Consider the following 27,905-nt stretch of genomic DNA (forward strand, 5'->3'; position numbering starts at 1 on the left):
ATTAAGGAAATATTTATCCCTTTACCTTCTCTTATTTCCTACTCTTAATTCCTAATGAGCACCATATTCTTTGGAAGCTTGAATTTCAAGTCAATGGCCCCTGCGGGCTTGTTCCATATGAATAGGGTTCATCGTCTGAATAATAATAATAATGTTGATATTGTTTATACAACTTATTAACGTGGTATGAATTATTTTTCTTTTTATAATCGTGCTCATATTTGAGTTCACACTCACACGTACATGCGACGCTAAATACAAATACCTGCATTCGACAGGTGTATGTACAGCAGAATCGGTATATATTTATTCCTCTCTTGACAGGACAGTGGTAAAAATAACTCGTCACTGAAGTCCCAGGTTTTAGCTGTCGTGACTCGAATCTAACTGGCGACCACTTATCAGTTATAATTCCTTTATGGTATTATTTCCGAGGTATTGCGAACTGGATGTTAAAATGCCACAATGATGAGATAAAAAATATATATATATATATATATATATATATATATATATATATATATATATATATATATATATATATATATATATATATATATGTATATATATATATATATATATATATATATATATATATATATATATATATATATATATATATATATATATATGCATACATATATATATATATATATATATGTGTATATATATATATATATATATATATATATATATATATATATATATATATATATATATATATATATATATATATATATATATATATATATATATATATATATATATATTTGTGTGTATGTATGCAATGGCCTCAGTAAGCTAGTACTACTGTAGGTCTTGAAATTGATTCATGTCTACTGGATCAAAACAAAAAAGTATCAGCAGCTAAATCAATAAAATTTCACGACAAAAATAAGATAAATATCGTCTTGAAGAATGATTAGTCGTGTCATCTGTCTCTATAACGAACTTGTGCGCCATAGAGAAGGATAGTTATGATACAGCAAATCTTGTAACATACTGATTGACCAAGATAAAATGGAATTTTTAAAATTTTATTTTGTTAGTCAAATGAGTGCCTGTTACTACTGCCTATCTCTACTTTCATTCATTGTTTAGTTTTATTTTTACTTAGTTTTATTGATTTTTATTCTTTCATATATCTTTTATTATTTTTACATTTAAACAATTTTTTTTATTTATATTTAGCATAATTTTTTTTTTATTTAGCCTGTTTTATTTATTTTTATGTATTTGTACTTTTATTTATTTTAATTTATTTGTATTTTTGTAAATTTTTAATTATTTTTTATTTTTATATTTTTCTACTCAAACAGGACACTTGTTGCAAGCTGACAAAAGAAGGATCAAGAAGTTCTTTTGCAGGCTTGAATGCTACTGCTGCTGCTGCTGCTCTCTCTCTCTCTCTCTCTCTCTCTCTCTCTCTCTCTCTCTCTCTCTCTCTCTCTCTCTCAACAGCTATAAAATCTCTCTAGAAAAAATTATATTATAGCCATTAATCGTCATGGTTTCGTAATTTTTCTCCCGGTATGTAAAGAAAAAATACGACTAGTACAATTTGCAGCATATTTATAACGTCTGTGCAAGACAGGCTTTGCAAAGAAAAATATGCTAAAATTTATGTCTGATTATTTTACTAGTAGAAAAGATATTTATTTTGTATTTTTCTTGTATTCGCCTTTCATCTTATTTTTAATCAGAATTCCATGCACTCAAAGATTCATATTTTAAATATTTTCCTCGATTCAACATAAGAGAAATTTTTAGGAATGTCCGCACATGAGCCACTTTTCCAAAGCGCTGTGGCAAATAAAACCTGACCTTTTACTGCTAGCTCATGTCAGTAGTCTGAGTAATTTTCCTTTTTCGACGAAAATAATATTATTTCTCTCTGAGCTGTATTTAGATTTTTTTTTTTTTTAATCTTTTCATGAAGTCCGATTGAAAGGAAAACGCAATGAAGGTGGTGGAATATTTTTTCTTCTAATGCATGAGCAATAATTTTGTTCCAAAATAAAATCCGAAAACTTTTACAAATTCAGCATTTTAATGGTCCCTTTTTGCTTTTACGCTCTCTACTAAAAATGCTCTAAGATTTCGGTGTACTGCATTTGTACGAAATAAAATATACCGCTTTCGTGGAGAATTCGACCAGTTTTCTTTATCAAAACTATAAAGGCCCAAGACACTGGGGACCAAGTCAGTTTTTTTTTTTTTTTTTTTTTACTGATGATCATCCACATGAAATGGCAGTGAAACAAATCGTAACTGTAGGGATGAAGACTTGTCCCAGGATTGTTTACTTATCATTGTTTTCATTTTCGTATTCATGGTGTGTGCAATAGTTTATTTTATTGTCACGTTACGTTGTAAAAATTACGCTTTATAGTGATGATAGTATGAATGAGTAATTTTAAGTTATCAGGATGGTAGTATGATATTTATGGATATCCATCATGATAATTATGAATATTATGATACTCTGTTATGATACAACGTCCAACAAGAAGCAAGACAAGGCTTAACAAATATTGATTGTGAATATACGTTTGCTGCAACACACACACACACACACACACAGAATTAAAGAACATTCTTTTATGGACTTTATACCGAACAGATAGATTGACTGAAGACTCCAGACTTTAATGCGGAAGAAAGAAGCAGCTAATAGGCAGAGCAATTTAGTTATTGATTATATTTAGAGGAGTGAAAGCCAGAATACACGCCTAACATCGTTTGCTAGGACTAAAAAAAAAATCGTTAGGTATTATGATAAAACAGACTAACATCTTAACTAAAGCAACTCACCAGGGAAGATAAAGCCCTTCTATAATGCAATGATTCATCCTAACTATAAACATAAGTTACATAATGTACAAAGCAGAATGAAAGGGATCAATAGACTGACTGCAGCCACCACCGAAAGTGAATCGATTACCTATTATAAAAACAAAAAGACAAGAAACCTGACTGTTATCTTAATTTAACCAGACCACTGAGCTGATTAACAGCTCTCCTAGGGCTGGCCCGAAGGATTAGATTTATTTCACGTGGCTAAGAACCAACTGGTTACCTAGCAACGGGACCTACAGCTTATTTGGAATCCGAACCACATTATGACGAGAAATGAATTTCTATCACCAGAAATAAACTCCTCTAATTCTTCATTGAAACCTGACTGTGACAATAATCACTGGCTCAAACTGAAAAATCCGAAAAGGAACCAAGCGACCTGAAAATTTCAGTTCTATGTCAGGGGAAGCTGCGTCTAGCCTCCTTGAAAAAGACAACCAACTTTCGTCCCGTACCCGAATAAAAGCCCCAACAGCCGCTTCACATTCATGGAACCCATCTCATCCACGAACACGACAACCATCACCTTCACCAAGAGCAGAACACGAGTAGGGGATAGAAATATACAGGAATTAACCATGGATAGGGCATCACAAAAAGGTTCAAATCAGTACAAAATGGTCAAAAAGAATAATACAAAATAACCCTTATTCCTTAACATCAGGAAACTTACGTGTACTGTACATGTCTTGGCTGCGCTGGCTTTCTGGTAGTAGACGGCGCCTGTGGGTCCTCACCGAAGCTCTTACTCTTTTTCACACCGCTTTGTGCAGGCATAGGTCCAGCTTATTCTAAAACATTCAACCAACCAAACGGCTTCCTGCGTTCGTCAAGCGTAGCATTTGCCTAGAAGTAATGAGTATTTCATTAACACGGGTTGTTAAAGAAAAAACACACACACACATATACTTATACATACATACACACACACACACACACACACACACACACACATATATATATATATATATATATATATATATATATATATATATATATATATATATATATATATATATATAAATAGAAGCAGATACTTATATTCGTGTATAAACAAATAAATATATATATATATATATATATATATATATATATATATATATATATATATATATAATATATATATATAATATTATATATATATATATATACATATATATATACAAATATATATGTATATATATACATATATATATGCAAATATATATATATATATATATACATATATATATACAATATATATATATATATATATATATATATATATATATATATATATATATATATGTATATTATATACATATATTAAAAAAATAAGTATCTGCTTCTATTTAATTTTAAGCCAAAAAAATGTAATAGAGAGAACCACAGAGGCCTAAAGTAAAATATTATAGTGAATAAAGCTTAAACTGTGCCATTGATACACACTCAAGAGAGATCAAAAGACCATGCCGCAAAAAAAAAAAAAGTAGTTTTGTCAGCAAATGCGATCACTTCCAAATGACTTCGAAATCCAACCGTTGCGTGGCGCTCTCGGCCACCGTTAAATACGAGGTGATTGAAGGGAGTAAGTTCACTTCGCTTTAATGAAAATACAAAACGAAGGTCTGGGCTTTTAGAGTCGGTAAAGCTGGAGAGATTTGCGTTCCCCTGAATCAGAGCAGAACTTTATATTTTGTGCATAGCAGTGAAAACGATAAATATTACCAGCAATGCTTTGAATGTTGCACATCTCTGTTGATTTCATTATTTGTGTAGGAAATTATACTTTACCTCGGTCAGTCTCTTTAGGCTTAAACATAAAATTCCTCTTTTCTCTAAAATTACAGCTAAACTTTGAGTATTGATAATCTTCTTTCCAGCTTAGAAATATTTGTCAAGTATATCGTTAATTATTGAAACGTCTTGATAGCCATTCAGCTGGAAAATTCCTAGTTATTTCCCAATTCATTTAAAGCTTAGCAAGAGTTCATAAACAATAATAATAATAATAATAATAATAATAATAATAATAATAATAATAATAATAATAATAATAATAATAATAATAATAATGAATTTCTATGAAATTTTAATTGCCAAGTATAATATAGTTAAAATGCCAGTAATCTTGTGCCGCCGCCCCCTTCTCTCTCTCTCTCTCTCTCTGATAATAAATGTTCTTCATAAAATAAAAATGACATCTCAGTTTTTTATCCTTTGATGGTTAGAGAACTGTTTTAAGAAATACTAAGACAATATAATTAGAACCACTTTCCGAATCTGATAAGATAATTGAAGACCTGCTGTTAATAACAAATTTAATATTAAGTTATTTTATTTGAGCACCCTCATACGCTCTCATATCATTCCCATTAGGAAAAGGAAGAATAAGTTAGCGATATTTTCCGGAAATCGTTAGTTGTTACTGTTAAACTGTTGAACCATTATAGCTTTATAACTGAGCAAATTTGGGGATACCGCATGATTTTTCAGTAATAGAAGTAATCTTTATGTACTGTATACTTCAGGAGACGAATAACTGCATTTTTTGTTTGAAAAATTATTTGGAAGAATAGTTGCACTTTCTAACAAATCACCATAACCATTATAATGAATTAACAGTTACCTGTTCTTAGCATTTCTGTTGTTTTATCTTGAGAAGCCTCCTACCATGGAAATAACATGAGATATGGAAGGCATTTGGGAGTGACCTCACCAGTGATATAAAAAAAATCATACAATTAGATATCAGCAATACAATAGTGAAAATGACATTGAAGGAAGTACTTTTATCATCTGCCTTTGGCTCTCAACGAGGCACCACGGCAAACACAAGACTGCAAGGGGTATCAACTCTTAACTCCTTTTAGAGCAAGAATTTCCTAGAGACACTTACAGCCAGGAGGGGAAATAGGAGCAGCGTTACGAAAAATAATATGACCGACCTTATCTAGTGCAGTGTAACATTGGAGTCTTTTACGATGCAAGACAATAACTTCGGCCTCTGTGATCCCGAAACGCAAGAATGAAAAGAAATCGGAAACAAGGGACTGGAAGAACGTTTGTAGTAAGTGTAAGTTATTCGGACTTTTCGCTGAATTCTTACAGTAGTAGAAGCTTATGCAGTCTGTTATCTTTTAATTAATCTTTTAAATTTGGAATCTAATGATATCTCTTATTTGATATATATATATATATATATATATATATATATATATATATATATATATATATATATATTTATATATATATATATATATATATATATATATATATATATATGCATATATATATATGTATACATAACTATATATATATATATATATATATATATATATATATATATATATATATATATATATATATATATATATATATATATATATATATATATATATATATATATATATATATATATATATATATATATATATATATATATATATATATATATATATATATATATATATATATATATATATATATATAGAGAGAGAGAGAGAGAGAGAGAGAGAGAGAATAAGATCCAGAAAAAAAATAATATTTTACGTTTAAATACGGTGATTTGGGCTATGAATCACTCACATAAAGGACTAACTGGATCTCCCTTCTCGACCAAAGCGCTTGTTCAGCATGTGAATTTTACGAGTTTATTGGGAAAACAATAACAGAAGCCTCGTAGCTGATATGTACTACGAGCCAATTATCACGCTCTGTTTCTTAGGTTCTAAGTAGCTCTTTGAAGTCATTCATTTGAAATGTAAATGCTTTCGTGCTAGCCGGTGCTAATTAATTGTTGTTTAGCAAACAGTTTCTCTTGCTGTTCCGTTTACAAGAGATTAAGGCAAGGGTTCGGGGTTTTGTCACAGTCAAATGATCTTTCAATGTGAGTCTTTTGCAGTAGTTTAATCCCAAATTCTTTTTGTTTCATAACTGGAGAACGTTGTACTTTGACGAACGTCTAAAAAAAAAATAATATAATCACTGCCAATCCATTAGGTTGAATATATATAATTGTTAATCCATTAGTGTGTGTGTATATATATATATATATATATATATATATATATATATATATATATATATATATATATATATATATATATATATATATATATATATATATATATATATATATATATATATATATATATATATATATATATATATATATATATATATATTTGTATATATATATATGTATATATGTGTGTGTGTAATTTTAAGAATTATTTTAGTCGTGACTTCAGAATGATGACCTGTATTTTCCCACAAGGTGCCTGTCCTCACAAAGATTGGCGTCAACTTCACGAAAATGAAAGAATATCCTTAGTTACTGGGAATCTATTCAAATGCTGAACGTCATAATAATACTTTAAAGCAGAGCTCTTAGTTCGCTAACGGATTATCTTTAAACATTAGTATGTAAAATGTTCTTGGTCTCTGACTTTTTCCTTAAATACTGTGTTTTATTTGATATCTTTTGGTGTTTCACCATCAGAAGTTTTAAAATTCCTCCTTGTGTGACGCGATTACCCTAATATGAGAGGTATTATTAACACCGTGTTTATCTTGTTATGAATATATAAACCATAATATTCAAAATGAGATATTTTCAAACATAATGTGTCATGTTGAATAAACCTACATAATAAAAAAAAAATACTACTCTTACTCTCTCGCTCTCTTTCATGGTCTTGAGAGTGTTAATACATACTAACTAATGGAACAAAAATAAAAGAAGAAGAATGAAAAGCTCTTGAAACAGAAAACCCACAGTAGTGAGCCACTCTAAAATCATGCCACATTACTCAAGGACCACTTATGTCCATTTCCTCGACACGAAAAGAAAGGAAAGTGCTGCTGTCACAGGATACACGGCATTGCCTCGAATTGCTTTTGTTCAAGCGTCCGCGAATGTGCTTGGAAGGGAAGCAGAGTTACTTTTGCTATTAGTTCTTTTTATTTATTTCTTTGAACTTCAATATTCTGCTTTTCAAGTTGTTCTTTTTTAAATTTAATGGTTAAGAAGCTTTAGGTATTGTGAAATAACTATTAGTTTCATGAAATTCTTTTTTACATTGTATTAACAATTGCTACCAAAACTTAATATTATGGTTAACATATTTGTAATTTAGTTAATTATATTTGTGTTCTAGGTCCTTTGGAAGCAATGTATGTTTGTGAAAAATTTCATGAACCCAATACCAATTTAGTATTCAGCAGTAAATTATGCTCAGTGGAGTTTAGAAATTATATCTTCTATCACAGGGGTTTAACTAACGGCTGTAAAATTCTCTTGGAAGAATACAATAAACGATATTTCCTTCAAGGAGACAGACACAGAAATTAGCTCACAGGAGCTCTCCACAAGGTCAGGTGGTAAGCTTAGGCAAGAAAATGGACTAGTATAAACAATGAACTACAAACATATTGATTCTACTAATATATATGTCTAGGGGAAGCATCATTTGATTAAAGATATAAGTTTGACCTCTTTCCCGTGTGGTAGAATTTTACAGGGATGTGTTTAATGAAAATTCTTAGAACATGGGTTGCGTTTACAGATGACACAGTTCTGACTGGTAATTGTGAAGGAACTATAAAGCCTACTGCATAAAGTAAATGTTTCAAAAAGCTAGTCATATCCTATCAGTGTAGTAAAATAACAAAATTATTTTGCATCTAAAACACCATTGAAGTCATTCCCCATGACACCAGATTTTGACATAAAAAGGTAATCATATAATGGAACCATGAAAGCTGTAACTAACACAATCAGTGTTGTAGTCCATTAAGATAACCATAATCAATAACCTGTAACTGAAATTATATAGCAGAACTGTATCTTGTAAAAGGAAATGGGACGGAATATAAAATTTAGGCCAGAGGCCAGGCGCTGGGAACTATGAGGTCCGTCAGCACTGAACGGGAAATCAAGAGTAGAAGTGGTTTACAACTGTAACAGGAGGAAAACCTCTCATTTGCATTACGAAACAATTGTTAGGAGAGGGTGGAAAGTAAGATGGAAGAAAAAGATTATGAACGAAAGTATAGTAAAAAGAATGAAAGGTGTTGCAGTTATGAGCCGAAGGGAAGCTACAAAGGACCTTGAGTCATGCCTACAGTGCATCGCGTGGGATGCACCGACGACACTTTCCCCCTACGGGGATCTTGTAAAGGGGATATCGTAATCTTCATATCTCAGACAGGCTTTTCATACAGTGTTCCATGTTCTAGAGTCCACTTTCTATATAATCTTCACCATTAATCATTCTCCTTTGAGTAGAAAGTTAATTCAAATTCTCTAAAGGTCAAATAGAATCTCTGAGATTGAAGTTTATGAAACTGCGTTGTTATATCTTATACTTGAGATCCACTCTATGACGTTTTGGTTAGAAAATCAGTTTGATAAAGCTAAGCTGCCTAGTGTTCTGTCTCCGCATATACCCCGTTCTAACACACAACGCTTTACTAATTTAATAAGATGTATAATAATAGGAAGCAAATGAAAATAAAAACGGTATGATTGAAAATCTAATTCATGAAACTAAGCGAATTACGCGTTTCTGTAGCACCGGGAATTCGAATTTCACCTTTAAAAACTGATGTTGAATGAGAAAATGGCTAACGGATACTGGGTCATAAAGTTATGAGGTCGTTCGTGAATTCGTAAAAACCATAAGCATTTGAGATGACAGAGGCTCCGCTTGTATTTCCAAACCTGACCATGACTGGATCCCTCGGCTCAAAGCTTCATTCGTAATTCAGTGTGCCAAAGAAAACTGAAAATACTAGCCAATGCTCAAGGGACACCATCAGAACATCTAAATATTTTTTTGTTTTTTAGTTTGCTATTCCAAATAGAAAGAAATCTGAATTTTCATTAAAAAATTTCCTAAGTTACTTCTCGAATATAAAAAGTACTCTCTGATGTTCATGTGTTAGTGTGATTGTTTATTTTCGCAATCATTCTTATTCTTCATTGTTTTGCCAATGTATTTTCTCTTTTTTTCCACCTGTCTCCTCTAATATCCGACTCCGCATTTGCGAGATTTGAAGCAAGACTCGCCATAATTTGGTACACAGATAGCTCTTCTTCAAAAAATGTCGTACACATAATTACTGAAGGTGTTTACGCAGTGCGCTTGGTCTGTTAAGACACTAATGAGGAGGAAATTCCCTTTCAAATGACTTTTAGGCTCATGGCTATACTACATCACGAGATATTATCGCCAGGGAACGAAAAAAAATTTCTTCCCACGAGTGTTTTTTTTTTTTTCTATTACAGGATGAGGGCGATCCAAGAATAATGTAAGACTCTTTTAACGGAGTCATTAAATATTTACGATACGATTCAGCAGGATGCGTGTTTTTACGATTTAAAACGGCAAAGGTATTTCTCTTTTTGTGAAAATATATTTCCCATTAACTTATATTTTTTCTTCGAATCTAATTTGATTTATGAGACATTATATAGAAATAATTGTAAGTGGCCACTGGAGGGGCCAAGTCTATAACGACGCTTCATTTATTTTTAACCTTTACTAAAATACTCTATCTCCCATATTCCTAGAATTTCCTTGGACACAATTTATGTTAGTATTTTCAAAGCATATTCTCTTGCCCTGTTATCGTAACATTATGATAATCACTAAAACACATCGTTTTCTAGATGCTATGTGAACTTAGATTTTGCACTGCCTTCCCCTTGCATCGCACGCCAGTCGAGAACTAAACTATTTTGTTAGAAACTAAACCAATAAAATACTACGGTCATCTAAAACGATTTTGTAACAATATTCACCATGAATAGAATGTCAGGATCGAGCATCCTTTTGGACTGGAAGCAAATGTCTTTTCAGTGAACAGAAAAGAGAGAGAGAGAGAGAGAGAGAGAGAGAGAGAGAGAGAGAGAGAGAGAGAGAGAGAGAGAGAACAACCTGAGGACACCAATGGAATATCCTGATAAATATTCCCGCATCGAGTCTTAGTTGCTATCTCAAAATTGTATTTTTCAGCACGTAGGCTCATCTCCTTGTCTTGGCAATATGTGAAACAGCTGTCGAACTTTTCCATATGTATGGGATCTCATTCGAAGAAGGGCTACGCTTTATATGTTAATCGCTCTTGTATGATGTAGCTCGTATCCATAGCCACCTAGTTTCTGTCTTGTAATATGTAATATTCCTAGCAATCTTTGCCATTCCTAATATTAGTTAAGTTTTTTTAACTATTTGGAAAACACAGAATTACCAACCATTATTGGACATCTGAATAAACGGTTTTATTTCCTGTGTTTTTTATATACTAAAACGGCAGACGACAACTTAGTATAATTATCGAAATCATCGTGAAATCTGCTATAATTGTTTTATTCCATTGTAGTTTTCGTCACCTAGCAAATATTGCCTCGTATATCTAGTTATTTGCTTTTCTAATCACATTACATATGTGATGTCATCAGTCATAACAAGACAGTACCTAGTACCATTCTTGGGACCTACCATCTTATTTCCTAAATTTGTACATATTCTTGACATCAACTAATATCTTGCTGAAGGCTTCCAGCTATTATCTATTTAGAACAATAGTGTTTTAAAGCCTTTGGTATACTGTGAATATGATGTATTTATGGCCAAAATGAAGTATGTAAGTAAAATTTCCATTGATATATTTTATTGGCTGACTGTCTGAACAGCGTAAATGGTAGTTTTATCATACAAAAATTTATTGCCTCAATAAATGAATGATATATATTTCATCAAATCGCATTAAAGGCAATGCAAAAATAAGCATGCACGCATAGGGGATGAGGCTGCAAAGCTGTTGCTGCCTCACGATTCATTACGTACTAATAAATAATAAGTTATTTTCTAGTTTGAAATTTTATTGAGCGTGCAGTATTAGGAAACTATAACCACGCTACAAACTTAATAAACGTGTTATTATCGTAAAAACCATTTTCGCCGAAAGGAAGGAATCCTATTATCTAATTTGCATATCTTTGAGGAATGGTTGACGTCTGTAAGGACAAAGGTGAACTGAAATTCCAGGATCTATGTAATCCAAAAACCAAAAAGGATTATCGACTGATGGGATATGTTCCCGTTATCTTGTCGATTAGAAGAACTAATATCATTAGAACAAATACCGTCTTCTGTCATCAAAACTTGGACGCATTTAACCGATGCATTTAGCGTTTCTTTGTACGCAAAGAAACGCTAAATGCATCGGCTGCTAACTGCATAACAAGTTAAATTGTCTTAACTTCTTTCCAAAACTGTGTGACAGAGAGAAAATACGTTAAGCAACAATGAAAACAAAAGTATTCAGAATTGTATTTTTAAGGTCACGGCTAGATCATCCTATAAGACATTGTCGTGCCAAATAGTTTGACAGAATCACCTCCTCTCATTACATAAAGATGTTGAAAAAGATAGTCAGTTTGCCAGGAGAAAACACTGCGATATCATTAAGTTTAAATATATATATATATATATATATATATATATATATATATATATATATATATATATATATATATGTATATATATATATATATATATATATATACATACATATATAAACAAAAATGGAGGGGGTGAAAATCAACACAAATCTTATGCGTGCACGAAGCAAGTGCTCAAAATTACAATACCAGCTTCATATAAATGCATAATTCTTATTAAGATCATTAAATACGTGTATGTAGAAACGATGTGGATTATAAATATGGTACACGAATAATAACTGAAGTTAGCACAAAGGAAAAGGCTTTAAAGAACTGCCAAGAAAATGAACCAATTCTAGGTGAATAAGATATCGGTATTTTATAACTTGTGAGAATTTGATTAAGGTAGAATGAATGGAATGGCGCTTAGAGATCTTTTGAAACTAGACGCGCCTGAGAGAGGTAACACTTCCCTTTCCAGACATCGCCTGTGTTGTTTGATGTCCCGAACAAAATATCTCATATAACGTTCTTCATGATCAGGTCATTGCAATATTACTTACTAGGGAAATGTTTTGAGATAATTGTTCATCCTCAGGTGTTAAAAAATTAGTTATGTTTTATTTTGCATTGCACTGTCAACTTCGGAATGTCGTATGAGCCTCAATTGTTTTTTCATAATCGAATTATTTTTTTCACTCCTCCATACGCCATGTTCTCGAGTTCCTCTAAGAGAGTGCAAATAATACAAGTAGGGTTTGGTATAAAATATTAGCCAGTTGTTTAAAGTATTCTGTCTATTAACTACTTCAAATACAAATCTTATTGCCCAATTGCAAATCCATTTTGCTATCAAGTCATGTATAAGCGACTTTGCTTAAGCCATTGAAAAGAGGAATTTGGTCCCGTTTTAAAATGGTCCGGTGGTTTTTTGCAGTTTATTTCAAATTTGGAATTTAAAGAGAAAGCAATCGATTTTTTTGCTCTTGGTTTCTATTCTATTCCAACAACAAGAGTTAAAATTCCCGAACTTCCTTTCGCAACACAGGATCATCTTCATTAATTATAATCTCTCACACATCTCTTGCTTCCGACGAGAACTAAATTGCTCGCGGCGGATTACAGCTGTTTAATCTCATCCTTTTAATATGTCTGCCACCATAAGCAACATTTAAAGTTTCTTGTCTTGAGACAGATCTGCTCCGGCACGTATCACCATTTAATTACTCGGGCATTAAGGGAACGTGCAAAGAAGAAATGGTCAGAGGAATACTTCTCTTTTCGAAAGCGTAATTTTCACCAGAACCCATTAGAGCTTCTCCAGGGTAAGATATCTTGTTCTCTCTAATTACTTCAGCGACGTTTACCGCATTGGTGCAAAATTGCTTCATTGACAATTCTTTTTTTTTTTATTGAAAGACAGCAACAAAAGTGTTCTCTCAAAATCTGTCGATACTTCCTTTCATTTTATTTTTGTGTTTCTATTTTTCATAGAATTACACAATTATCCTCCCTTGGACAATTATACTTATCTTCCATTCCTTGAAGTATGAGATTATTATAAAAGCAGCATGTAATAATCTCATACTTAACGGCATGGAAAATGTGTTTAATTGTCCAAGGGAGGATAATTGTGTCATTCTGTCAAAAATAGAAATATATATCACAAAGCATATATGAATTTCATACTTTATATTTAGAACAGTTTTTAGATAATTTTATATTGTCAAGATGAAGCACATAGAAATCACATACACAATCATCCTTAAAACCATATGTTTCCAAGTTACTCGAATAACTCCACCATGGGTTTGGCAAGCACATTATATTTTCAATACTGTCTCTTAGGACGCAAAAGTGAATAACCTCTCAAAGCAACCCCCATTTCACAAGTTAACGCTAAAAATAAAGAAACTTAATTATTTTTTACCTTTTCATAATACCCTTCTGTAGAGGTGTAAAATGTGGCTCATGTTGACAAATCACCAATTAAAATTCAGTAGTCTGATTAATATTCGTGTTATTTATTTCTTGAGCTATCACCTATGACAGGAGAGCGATATATATATATATATATACATACACACACATATATATATATATATATATATATATATATATATATATATATATATATATACATATATATATACACATATATATGTGTGTGTGTATGTATATACATGTACACATATATGTATGTATATGTGTGTGTGCGCGTTTGTCAAAGTGTGTATGAAAATTTGTTTGTGTTTGTCATTTAGTGTGTTATGCTGATGTAATTAATATTACATATTCAAGCGCCTTTGATCTTTAGTATTTAATTAAATGATTCGAAGATCTCTGGCGTATTCCAGAGATGAATGTCATAGTTAATTCATGCAGATTGTGCATTACCAGTCGGGAATTTAGGTCTCTTGATGCATGACAATAATATTTAATGCTCTCCATTATTCCGCAGGCATTAAGGCTCCCAGTAGGTCTTCATACGAAACCGTGTGGAACATGCGTTCCACGTTTTCACAATGAGGAATTATATGTTACTTTATCGCCGAGACATTTATTTTTTATAACCTCACTCAAGTATCATGTCTTCTCTAGTCGGAACATACTGCTTTTCCCGTTGACTTTCTCTTAAATGATTAACAGTTCTCAAGGATTTCGTATTTTTAATGAGAGAGAGAGAGAGAGAGAGAGAGAGAGAGAGAGAGAGAGAGAGAGAGTAGGGAGCGTGTACCCAACTATGTTACAGTTGATAATGATTTTATTCAAAAATACTAGTAGCAATTTAACATTACAAAAGATGTTCCTTCTAGTTAGATGTCCCATGTGGATATAATGAACGAATGTTATTACCGAATTTTCTTCTAAAGTTTCAAAAGTGCATAGCAGATAAAGAAGGAAATTATACTAGATTAAGTGTCCAGTGCCATTGTTGATTTTATATATATATATATATATATATATATATATATATATATATATATATATATATATATATATATATATATATATATATATATATATATATATATATATATATATATGAATTAACGCTGATACTGAACACTTGATCTAATATAATTTCCTTCTTTATCTGCTAAGTACTTTTGAAACTTCGTTCATTATATACGGCTCATCCAAGTGGGATATCTAACTAGAAGGAACATCTTTTGTAGTGTTAAAGTGCTATTAATGTTTTTGAATAAAATCATTATCAACTGCAATCTCAGTTTCTCTCTCTTTCTCTCTCTCTCTCTCTCCCTCTCTCTCTCTCTCTCTAAAAAGACGAAGTCTGTGTGAACTGTTAATCATTTAAGGAAAGTCAGGAAGACCTACTGGTATCATAATGAAGACCTAATGGAAGGCATTAAATATATATATATATATATATAATAATGGATATATATTAAATATATATATATATATATATATATATATGTATATATATATATATATATATATATATATATATATATATATATATATGAAAATGAATGTTTGTTTATTTGTTTATCCACTATAGAAGTCCGAACCGCTTGACAGACCCAGACAAAATTTTGCACACGGCCTCTATGTCACTCCAGAAAGGTTTTTACGTCACCTTTTCCTTCAGTGTCACTGGGTTAAGTCTCATTTTTCTCCTGAAACTCCACCTTTTATTCCATGAGCTGTCAGACGTATAGTTAACCTAAAACAATAAATCCAAATCCCCTATAATATAAATTTTTTATGAGAATTTATGTGAATTTTGATCATAATTTATGATAATTTCTAATATAAGTTTTAAACCTATACCTTACTGTTTGCTTGTATTGCTAAATTAAATATTTGGCTTCGTTTTAAAACATATTTCATAGCTATAAATCAATGAACCCAGCAGGTCCAAAGATTTTCTCCCTAAACAGTTGTCTTCCTCATTCGTACATGCGTAGTAGCTGCTAGCTCAACACGACAAGCAAGATGTATGATGACAGTATACCTTTTTTCTTTATTAGTTCAAATGCGAATTTTCTCATGAATTCGATCGTTTCTTCTTCGTTTTTACCTTCAGAATTCGTTATAAGCGACTACTTCATAGCATCATGATGGTGTATATCGTTATAAATTCGGTTTAAATGAGGTTTATGGCGTGTTTTGGCAACAACATTTCACTTCCCTGTTGTTGCACGACAGACAGACCTTCTTCCCTCCCACACAAACACAGACACACCTGAGTGCCATTGTAGAAATACAATATTTTTAATTTATTTCCTTTGTTCAGTGGAGATGCTTTTTATTCTCTTCTGATAGAGGAATGTAACTCCCCCTCCCTCTTCCCTCCCCTCTATCATCCCCTCAACCTCCCCTACCCCTCCCTTCCCTTCCCCTTCACACTTCCCATCCTCCTCTCCCTTTTCCTCCCCTCCCCTTCCCTCCCTTCTTCCCTCCTCCTCCTCCTCCTCCTCCTCCTCCTCCCCTTCCCTCCCCTACTCGTAAACTGCCATTCATGGTTTTCCCAGGCAGTGCCGGGTTGGTCAGCCAGTAATAATATATATGTATGTATATATATATATATATATATATATATATATATATATATATATATATATATATATATATATATATATATATATATATATATATATATATATATTATATATATATATATATATATATTCATATATATATACGTCAGTTTCATAGCGTAGAGCTTATTCAGAAATGCCTAATATGGGAAACATTTTCCATAAATAACCAGAGCATGAATGAAAATCGTTTCATTACTCACCCTGTGTGAGCTTACCGAATGGTTTCATGAATGTGTATTCAAACTTTTCACGGGAAACTCAGCGAGCACAACAGTTTCCATTTCAATTCCGGACCATTTCCAAATTGCTGGCGCTGAGGTTTCCACTGTGTAACAATAACTAATTTTCCAAAGTGAAGCCTTTTGACACTTAACTACTCCCAGTTTTTACGTGACGCATTGAAATATATCCGGTATCAATAAACTACGAGTAAGGTTTTTAGGTAAAGTATTTGTCAATGATGTAGACAGGGATTAACGATTAGTCAATAAAAATATTAGCATAATTTGATTCGCAAAAAATGAAAAACCTACTGGCATGTAGTAATGTTGTAAATGCAAAGAATACGAATGAAAGATTGAGATCTTGTGAGTACGAATAACATCAACATTAAATATTACAAATTTACTTATTATAACATACCATTTCCAATCAGTAACGAAGTATGGCGATACATTCGTAATGACGTATGCAAATTCTTTACTTTGAAGCAGAGTCAATTCTCGTAATAAGAGATTGATTGAATAGAGAAATATTGACCTCCTCTTACTGCTCAACACAATTTATATGTAAAATTTTCGATTACCTTTACTAAGTTTTTATTCTAGCCAGTCAATCAATTTCTTACCTTGATTTTATTTTCCATCAGATCCAGCCGACATGTTGTCCCTTTTCCTAGCTTCATTAATACAAGATATTCCATCCCTTCCTTTCTGCTCAGTCACCTTCTCCAAATATGGCAGCCAAACGCCTTCAAGTGGCCTATTGCTGAAAGAAATAAAAAAAATAAGATAAAGAAAATTACGCAGATAATATACAACGAGAACTACAAACATCTAAGAAAGGGAGGTCCCCGTAGGATAGTAGTGCCGTCAGTGCACCTCATGCGGCACACTGTAGGCATCACTAAAAGTTCTTTGCCGCATGCCTTCGGCCCCTAGCTGCAACCCCTTCCGTTCCTTTTACTGTACCTCTGTTCATATTCCCTATCTTCCATCTTGCTTTCCACCCTCTCCTAACAGTTGATTCATAGTGCAACTGCGAGGTTTTCTCCTGTTACACCTTTCAAACTGTTACTGTCGATTTCCATTTCAGCGCTGAATGACCTCATAGGTCTCAGTGCTTGGCCTTTGGCCTAAATTCTATATCCAATCCAAGAAAGAGAGGTAAAGGAAAGCATTGAAATAAACAAAATAGTTTGACTGAATCGTGTTAGAGAGAGAGAAAAAAAGTTAAAAATCACGATGCCTTGCGAAGGAATTTGGAATAGTATTAATTTATTCACTGTTGATGTAGAATATTTTTTGCCAGTAGGTGTGGAGTGGTTAGGGATAGACAACACCCCTCCCCCCGCCCCCGTCACTCTTGGCTTCACATATAATGAACAGAGTGTTTAGGAAAAGAAATAAGATTGATTAGATAGATATTTTCGAATGTGGATGAGATCGCTATAAAAAAAAATAGTATTTATATGCAAAAATAAGGAAAACAAGGAGAAAGAAACGTGAAAAATTATTCATATTATAAGCGGATAAATAAGACTACGAAGGAAATTAAACACTGTAGCCCAAGTTATGGAATGTTCATGTTGGCAAGTGTAGACAGACTTGGTATCATATCTGTCAAGCGGGATGAGTGTATTGAATTATATCTTCCTGTTGGTTGGTTGCTTCTAGAGAAGCATTACCTATCATCAATGCTTTACCAAGGTCGCAGATATTAATCGAAGCTGGAGCATTTCCGGGGTATTGACGTTGAATAAAAGGAAACATTTTTGGTTGAAAGTCTGTTGCTTGGGATTGCAATATCGTCATCTGCAACTATCTGCGGTTAATATTAACGCGGAAGGAATGGAATGGAATACAGAATTTAGGCCAAACGCCAAACACTTGGACCTATGAGGTCATTCAGCACCGGAAGGTGTAACAGGAGGAAAACCTCGCAGTTGCACTATGAAACAAGTGTTAGGAGAGGGTGGATAGCAAGACGGCACTACCCCCCTACAGGGTTGATATTAACATATCTTTTTTTTATTCGTTTTTACTAATAAATTCCTTGGAGTATAAACTGCATTATTCATAAGAGACTTTAACAGGATTTACCCGATGGTTGCAGCAAACGTTCTTGTCCATCTTAATTGGCAAGATTTTCATAATGATAAAAGTTCTCGGTAGAAGCATCGCTATGAAAACCCTTCATCTAAATTCTTATCTACATACGTAAAAGACATTAATAAGAAAAGTTACAGGCATTACCAAGTAGTTCTTCGTAAGACGTTATCCTTTAATAGCAGAGAATATAACCTCTTATTATCACTGATAATTTTCATTCTCATATCTGAGCGATGCTGTTTGCTAGTCACTTCCTTTTCCTTTTAATAAAAGGAAAGTGCTCATTGTCATATTATGTTATCAAATTATAACTTACAGTATGGTGAAAATAAAATCAACAATAATTTTCTTTTTCAAATACATATTAATAACTTTTTATTCATACGAATAAGATTCTGCATACATACTGTATTTCCTGTTAAAGCCTTTCATAATTATAGCTTGCTTCATTTTTTTTTTAGCACACTTAAAGTTATGGTTCATATTTTTTTCATAATTAGAACTAAGATTCATCACAGCGTTTCGCAACGCTTCATTTTATAGATTACAGCAATAAACACACGAGTCCTGATGATGCTATCTCATAAACATTCAGTAGTGCTTACATTTCATGTAACTGGGGTAAACAATGTGTACCTCTTGCATTAAAGCAATTTATTACGAAGATATTTTTTATGCTACTCAGCTTCAGAACACAAAAACGTATCGCTAACAAGATTAGCAAATGAATGAGTAATAGGAATGGGTGATGTTGATGATGTTGACAAAAAGCTTGTACAAAGAGAGAGAGAGAGAGAGAGAGAGAGAGAGAGAGAGAGAGAGAGAGAGAGAGAGAGAGCCAATATACGAATTTCTTAAAATAAGTTGAAACTACTTAATATAGGTAAGAATCGACAAGTGGAATGATACTCTTGAGATGACAATTGAAAGCAGATGATATATTATTTCCGATAACAATTATGTATCAACTGGGACCTTTCATGCTAAACAATGACTTGAAATGTGCTAATTAGAAATAGTGCACCACTTAATGACAGCCTTCTGTAAGTTCTTCATATTTTAAAGAGCATGATTGTCATTTATTTAGGAAATTTCCCCATCACGATTGCGAAGGTAATTGTTTATTTAATACTAATTTTTGGACATTGCTTAAATTTACCCTTACTAGTTGGAAGTTACCATATTATAATTTTGTACATTGCTCTGAGATTAAATCTTTCTTGACACTTCCACCAGTTTCATAGGTTCATCAATAATTTTTACACCATATCACACACACACACACACTATATATATATATATATATATATAGTGTATGTATGTGTGTATGTGTGTATGTATGTATGTATGTATATATATATATATATATATATATATATATATATATATATATATATATATATATATATATATATATATATATATATATATATATGCTATGTGATCAGTCATGGAAAAACTGAAAAAATAGGGAATAAATAAAGTAATGTACGTTTAAATCATTATTTTATTGTAATTTGAATATGGCCAGCTTGAGAATGAATCTCATCAGTCAAAAACTAATCGTACTAAAGTACTAAAGATGACATAAAATGATGGCAGTTGTTTGAATAGGCATTTAATTCCATCACAGCTTTCCACCAGCTAATTTTATTTTGATTATCAAAAACTACATAGTATTTAGGAATACATTCAAGAAGTAATCCTTCCTAGTACTAGTGTGGTGTTAGAAAGATAGACCAGGGGATTATATTACAGCTGTTATATCCTCATATAAGATCAATGTTGGACTATGTGGCTGCCTGGTTATCTGGTAATATTACGGGATTGGTCATTCTTTATAGACAATAGTATGGCTTCAGATATTAGTGAGCTGTGATGTAGGTATGTTTAGTTGCCTTACATTTCATATATCTTATTATGGCTTTCGCAAAACAAATTAGTCTAAAGCAACAGCTCCAAGCATAGCTTAGAGCTGTGGGAAGGGACTTCAACAAAAAAGGGATTCAAATGAACAGTCTGGCCAAGGTTATTAATTTTAGGAATCGACCTACACAGGATTCATAGGTGTACTCACTGGCCTCAATCCTTATATGCAATAAATAGTTTCATGTTTTGTTCAGTGACGTATGATAATTATTTTATAAAATTTATAGGTCTAAGATTGTTAATCAAACCAACTGATGCATCTTTTAATAGGATAGTTGGTACAGGCACTTTAGCATTAATACATAATAAAGATGTAGTTTAACAACTGGCAACATGCAGAACTGATTTTAACAACATTCTAAGGAAAATTAAGATGATTATTATCAATGCAACTTCTACTAATACTACAACTGCTTCTGCTATGCCAGTGTCATCACTGTTCATATTACTATTTATATTAGGGTCATTATTTTCATACTGAATATTTTTGAAGTTTCTTCCATTGGCATTTATCGAAGAATTATTGCTTCTTATCACAAATAAGTAAAGAAGCTTTTGAAACTCTGATAAAAAAAATATTCAAGAACGACTGAGAATTATGTGAGAGATAAACAAACAATAACGTCCTCGTTGTGAGTGAGGCAAAGTATTTGGTATATATTCCAGCCACGTCCCTCTCTTCTGACGTCCTTCACCAAACAGTGCAGTTTTTGACTTGCTGCATGATGGGAGAGCGAAGACAGGAGAAACGAAGCGAGGATTTAAGGAATAATGAGATGAAGAATTTCAAAGAACCAAGACCAAAGCGTCTCAAGAGCCGGACTGAAAGAGACTCGAAGCTAGGATGGAATCAACCAGCGAGGATAATGGCCAAGTTAGCCCACCATTAAAAAGGGATCGTGCAACTGAGAAAGAAACGACATGCCTTTGGAGTGTCTGCAGACTCCTCTGCTCTTACAGATGCTTTGTAACATAGCTGAAGAGGACAGAGAAAATGTAATATAAAAAGTCACAGATTTGCCAAGCTCATCATTTTTCTTTATATATGTTCACGATTTTATGTTTTTAGAAGGTTTTATTAAATTATTCTTTATTAGGGATCAGTTAACCATCAGAAATAATTTTTTGTATTCCAAGCAAAAAAATTAACGTGGCTTCCTCAGGTTATTCGTCCGTATTGTTGAGTCTAAATTTAGGTTTGTGTTGGTTCCTGTAATAATTCTGGAACCCTTCCACTGTACCATCAAAATGCAATATTCCATCTGCAAGCGTGTCTCGCTCTCCTACTAGAGTAACTAGACGAAGGCTTTTCTTCTTAATCAATTTGGTAAAAGTATATTTTTGAGGGGGATTAGAATACAAGCAGTGATGATAATTCATATCTTTGCCCTTGTCTGTGGGAAACTATTCTTAATACCAGATTAATTTACACACTCACAGACACACACATACATAAACATACGCACAAATATGTAATTATGTATGTATATGTATATATGTATATATATATATATATATATATATATATATATATATATATATATATATATATATATATATATATATATATAGTGGGAGGGCAGGACTTAGGGATAAACTACTTATTGAGAAAGGACTAAGAACTTTTTTCGAAACGAAGTGACTAGATGTGAATTAGAACAAAGTAGCTTTGTTCATTTCCAGTCACTCTGGTTCAAAAAGTTCTTAAATCCTTTTTTAATAAGTACATCCCACAAGTCCGAAAATTTAATGCATAAAGAAAGGACATTAGATATATAAATTGTTATATATATATATATATATATATATATATATATATATATATATATATATATATATATATATATAAATATAAAATTATATATATATACAGTATATATATATATATATATATATATATAAGAAATTATATATATATATATATATATATATATATATATATATATATATATATATATATATATATATATATATATATATATATTCATATACATACACATATATATATACATATACATGTATATATTCACTGAAGATTTAGCAGAATAATAATGTAAACTTTATTCATCATCGCTGCTAGAAAAAGATCTCCCTTTCTTTTATATTTTTCCCTACTGAGTCTCGCAATATTCCCATAAAAATAGGAAGGACATTCTCTTTGGATCTACTTTCCATTATCTGGGAATGAGACCCTATTTACCAGTAATGGTCCATCTGACCCCCTTGATTCCGTTATTAGATCAGGGTTATTTTTTTAACAGAAAGGGCAAAGGAAAGGTTTTTTTTTTCTGCCGTCTGATTTCAGATTTTATTTCTTTCCTAGAATTACTTATTGGCTACCAGGCTGGCATGTTTATATTATTATTATTATTATTATTATTATTATTATTATTATTATTATTATTATTATTATTATTATTATTCAGAAGATGAACCCTATTCATATGGAACAAGCCCACAGGGACCATTGATTTGAAATTCAAGCTTCCAAAGAATATGGTGTTCGTTAGGAAGAAGTAAGAGGAGGTAAGGAGAAATACATAAAGAAGAGATGTCGTTTATTAAAAAAACAAATAAATTAACGTATTAATTAACAGATAAAGATGTATTAAAATGCAGGGAGAATAGCAATAGGGCATTAATGTCTTGCATCTTCGCTTGAACTTCTGAAGTTCAAACTGCACGACATCCTCGGGGAGACTGTTCCCCAGTCCATCGGTGTGAGGAGTAAAGGACTTCTGGAACTGAGAAGTTATTCAAAAGTAATCATTTTAGACTCCATGCCTTTTCTTGTATACTTAAGAAAGGTTTTTGACATCTAATCTGAAACATTATAAGGTGTCTAATCAAGAAAAAAGTTAGCATGTTTGTACGGAACCATTACGCTTGTCTGATATATATATGTGTATGATGAAATTTCTTATAGGTACATTTTATCAAGACTGGTATACTATAATATTGTTCCTATCTTTCTGGGAAGATTATAGCGCTGATTATTTATTAGGCCACGCACTGCATTTGCCTTGAGTCTTAACAGTTTCATTCCCTTATTACGTTTATAATTTTGTTCGTTGCCTACTTCTTTTGTGTAATACACACACACACACATACACACACACACACATATATATATATATACACATATATTTATATATGTATATAAATAATATATATATATATATATATATATATATATATATATATATATATATATATATATATATATATATATATATATAAATATATATATATATATATATATATATATATATATATATATATATACATATGTATATGTCTCTGTGATGCAATTTCTATTGAAGCTATTGGCATTATTCGCAGATACTATCTTTTTATCAAGACTAAATGTCTCTACTTCTTTCTCTCTTCAGTTGAGCTTCTGAGGGATAAGGAAAAATTACTGAGATTCTTTTTCCATTTACTTCTTTTCTAATCTAACTTTTTGTCAAAGATTTGGCTGTCTATACTTCTTTTTCTCTCCAGGAAAACTTCTCAGGAATAAAGAAAATTACTCAAGATTCTTTATATTTATTTTCCTTATTCCAGGCGACAGAATAATTTATTCCTTATTCCTGAGAAGCTTGCCTGAAGACAATAGAAATATATATATATATATATATATATATATATATATATATATATATATATATATATATATATATATATATATATATATATATATATATATATATATACATATATATATATATATATATATATATATATATATATATATATATATATATATATACTGTATAAATATACATAATTTATATATATATATATACTTTATATATGAATGAATTTTATCATATCGCCGTGATTCATATACAAGCATTAAGCTACAAATGTCCTTTAATATTCAATTCGCTCTACCTCTGAAATAATATATTTTCATACATGTTACCCGAGGGGGAATTTTTTAGTTTACGAGGTAGAGCGAATTGGATATTGAAGGATGTTTGTATAACTTTAATCTTATATATATATATATATATATATATATATATATATATATATATATATATATATATATATATATGTATATATATATATATATATATATATATATATATATATATATATATTTATTTCTATATTAATACATACATATATATACATGTATATATATATATATATATATATATATATATATATATATATATATATATATATATATATATATATATATATATATATATATTTATTTCTATATTAATACATATATATATACATGTATATATATATATATATATATATATATATATATATATATATATATATATATGTATGTATGTAATATATATATATATATATATATATATATATATATATATATATATATATATATACATATGTATTGATGTCTGTATATATGTAATGCTACTTTAATTAACATACCTTACACTTATTCGATCATAAAAGATAATTCAACACACAAAAAAGAGTATAATATACGTTGAAACTTTACAGCTGCACTTAAATGCATCAATAAAACACTTAATTCAGTAGTTTTTGTTGACTAATTCACGCATAAGCTTTATGAACGCTAAAGCCCTTTATGCTAATTAAACAGTATTGAATTGCGATTATATACCATTTAAACTTCATTTCAGAAGATTGGTATTGAACTATACAGATGTAATAAAGAGAATTTCATTCGGAGAGAATTCCATTTACTTGAATATTAATAACAACTAAAAACAAAAAATAAGAACGCGTGGGAAGACTCCCTTTGCTCGATCCCTTTGCTCCAAGAATGAGAACAACGCGTGGGGAGGATCAAACTTCTAAGAAGTTCCCCCTTTGTCATTCAAGATGGCGGGGAGGGGATTAAAGGGCGAGTCATTAAAGGCGACATTTAACTATAGATGGGAAATACCATTTAGAACGTAACTGTGAAAGCATTATAGAAATGGCAGTGAATTTGTCTCATATTCGCTCATATACATATATTGTTTTTCCTTTATTTAAGGGCTTTGATCTGTTTCGGATATTAAAAGATAACATCTCTCTCTCTCTCTCTCTCTCTCTCTCTCTCTCTCTCTCTCTCTCTCTCCCTCTTTTCACTTCTTTTGGATTATCCACCAATTCTTACGAGATCTGAAACTTCACCTAGTTTTCTGCAATGGTAAAGACCTACTCGCTGTACGATTATCGTACATTCGGCCATCAGAGGAATGAGAATAACAAACTCTGCGTATGAATCAACACAGTGCTATTGCGAAGATTCTCCGCTTTTGATAAAGTTAATGATAAGTAATACTGAATGCCCATACTTATCTTTATTTTTCAGTTGTAACCAGTTTCATATTCGGGGCATCAATGGTTAAGTTAATTCAGATGTATTAATTTTCCTAGTCATGATTCATTCTTCAGTAGTTTAAAGATCTTGTGGATGTCGTTTCCATTTTGTTAGGAAAATGAAATCTCCTAAGAATACCTTTTGGTTAACTCGCTTCACAGTTAAATGCGTCAGCATAAGATCGAAATTCGCTTGAACGCAGCTCTCAGCATCATTTTTACGAAGAGCAACTCACAAAAGAGGCTTTCAACACCCTTCAGCCCTTGATGGTAGCGCCAAAAAGAAAGGTCACAGGAGTAAGTGCCTTAGTAAACAGTTTTTCGATAAAACGTTAAACAGACGTCTTCTTGATGCCCTTATGTGTTTTCTGGAGACTTAACATTTTGCTTTTAGTAGTTAGAAATATATGTATATATACATATACATATATATACATATAAATATATAATATATATATAGTATATATATATATATATATATATATATATATATATATATATATATATATATATATATATATATATACACACACACACACACACACATTATATTATATATATATATATATATATATATATATATATATATATATATATATATATATATATATATATATATTATGTGTGTGTGTGTGTGTGTGTGTGTGTGTGTGTGTGTGTGTGTGTGTGTGTGTAAAATTCGGCACTATGAACAGCTTACAGTTGCTCTTGTCTGAGCTGACTGGATCAAGAAACAGAGTAATTTAACTATCAGATAAATTCATTAAAACTTCTAAAAGAGGATAAATGATCCCGACATAAGAATGAATTTCCAAAGGCCTACGGCACCCAGATTTACAGCGTTTTTTAAAAGAATCATTCCATTTATGGTTCAAGGTCTTAAGAAAGGCTTCTCGTCTTGTTTTCCAGAGAAAATGAAGGCAGAAAGACCAGACTTCTCTTATAACAGTTTCTTGCCTCAGTATTACTGAGAGGTGACCATAAACATTTAAAATGCTGGTGTTTTAAAGTTTCACTTATGTCGACATTTCTCTCTAAATTTCATGGGGTTTATTTCATGACCCTTTTCACCACCTACTTTTGACACCAGGTCTGCGAGTTCTAGGAACCCTACTCTAACTTTAATGACCATCCATTGTTACCCGAGGCAAATTGACATGGAATGACTCCAACCATTTCAATAAGCCAAGATAAGCCATTATGAATGAAGTAATGACTCCCAAACCACGTTCTTTGGGAAGTCTAATGATAAAATATTTGATATAAAGGACACGTTGCCTCGGCAACCGTTGGTAATTCCAAATCTAATGTGTATATGCATACGAATTAAGACCAGTCAACTGAAATATTTCGACTTTGCACAAAATAAAATACGAAAGAGAAGTTGTTCGAAAGGATAACACTCCTGCATAATTACGAAAGATTTTCACTGGAACCAGAGATTACTTTCAGCTG

The sequence above is a fragment of the Macrobrachium rosenbergii genome, chromosome 44 (genome assembly GCF_040412425.1).
Source record: "Macrobrachium rosenbergii isolate ZJJX-2024 chromosome 44, ASM4041242v1, whole genome shotgun sequence".
Taxonomy (NCBI): domain Eukaryota; kingdom Metazoa; phylum Arthropoda; class Malacostraca; order Decapoda; family Palaemonidae; genus Macrobrachium; species Macrobrachium rosenbergii.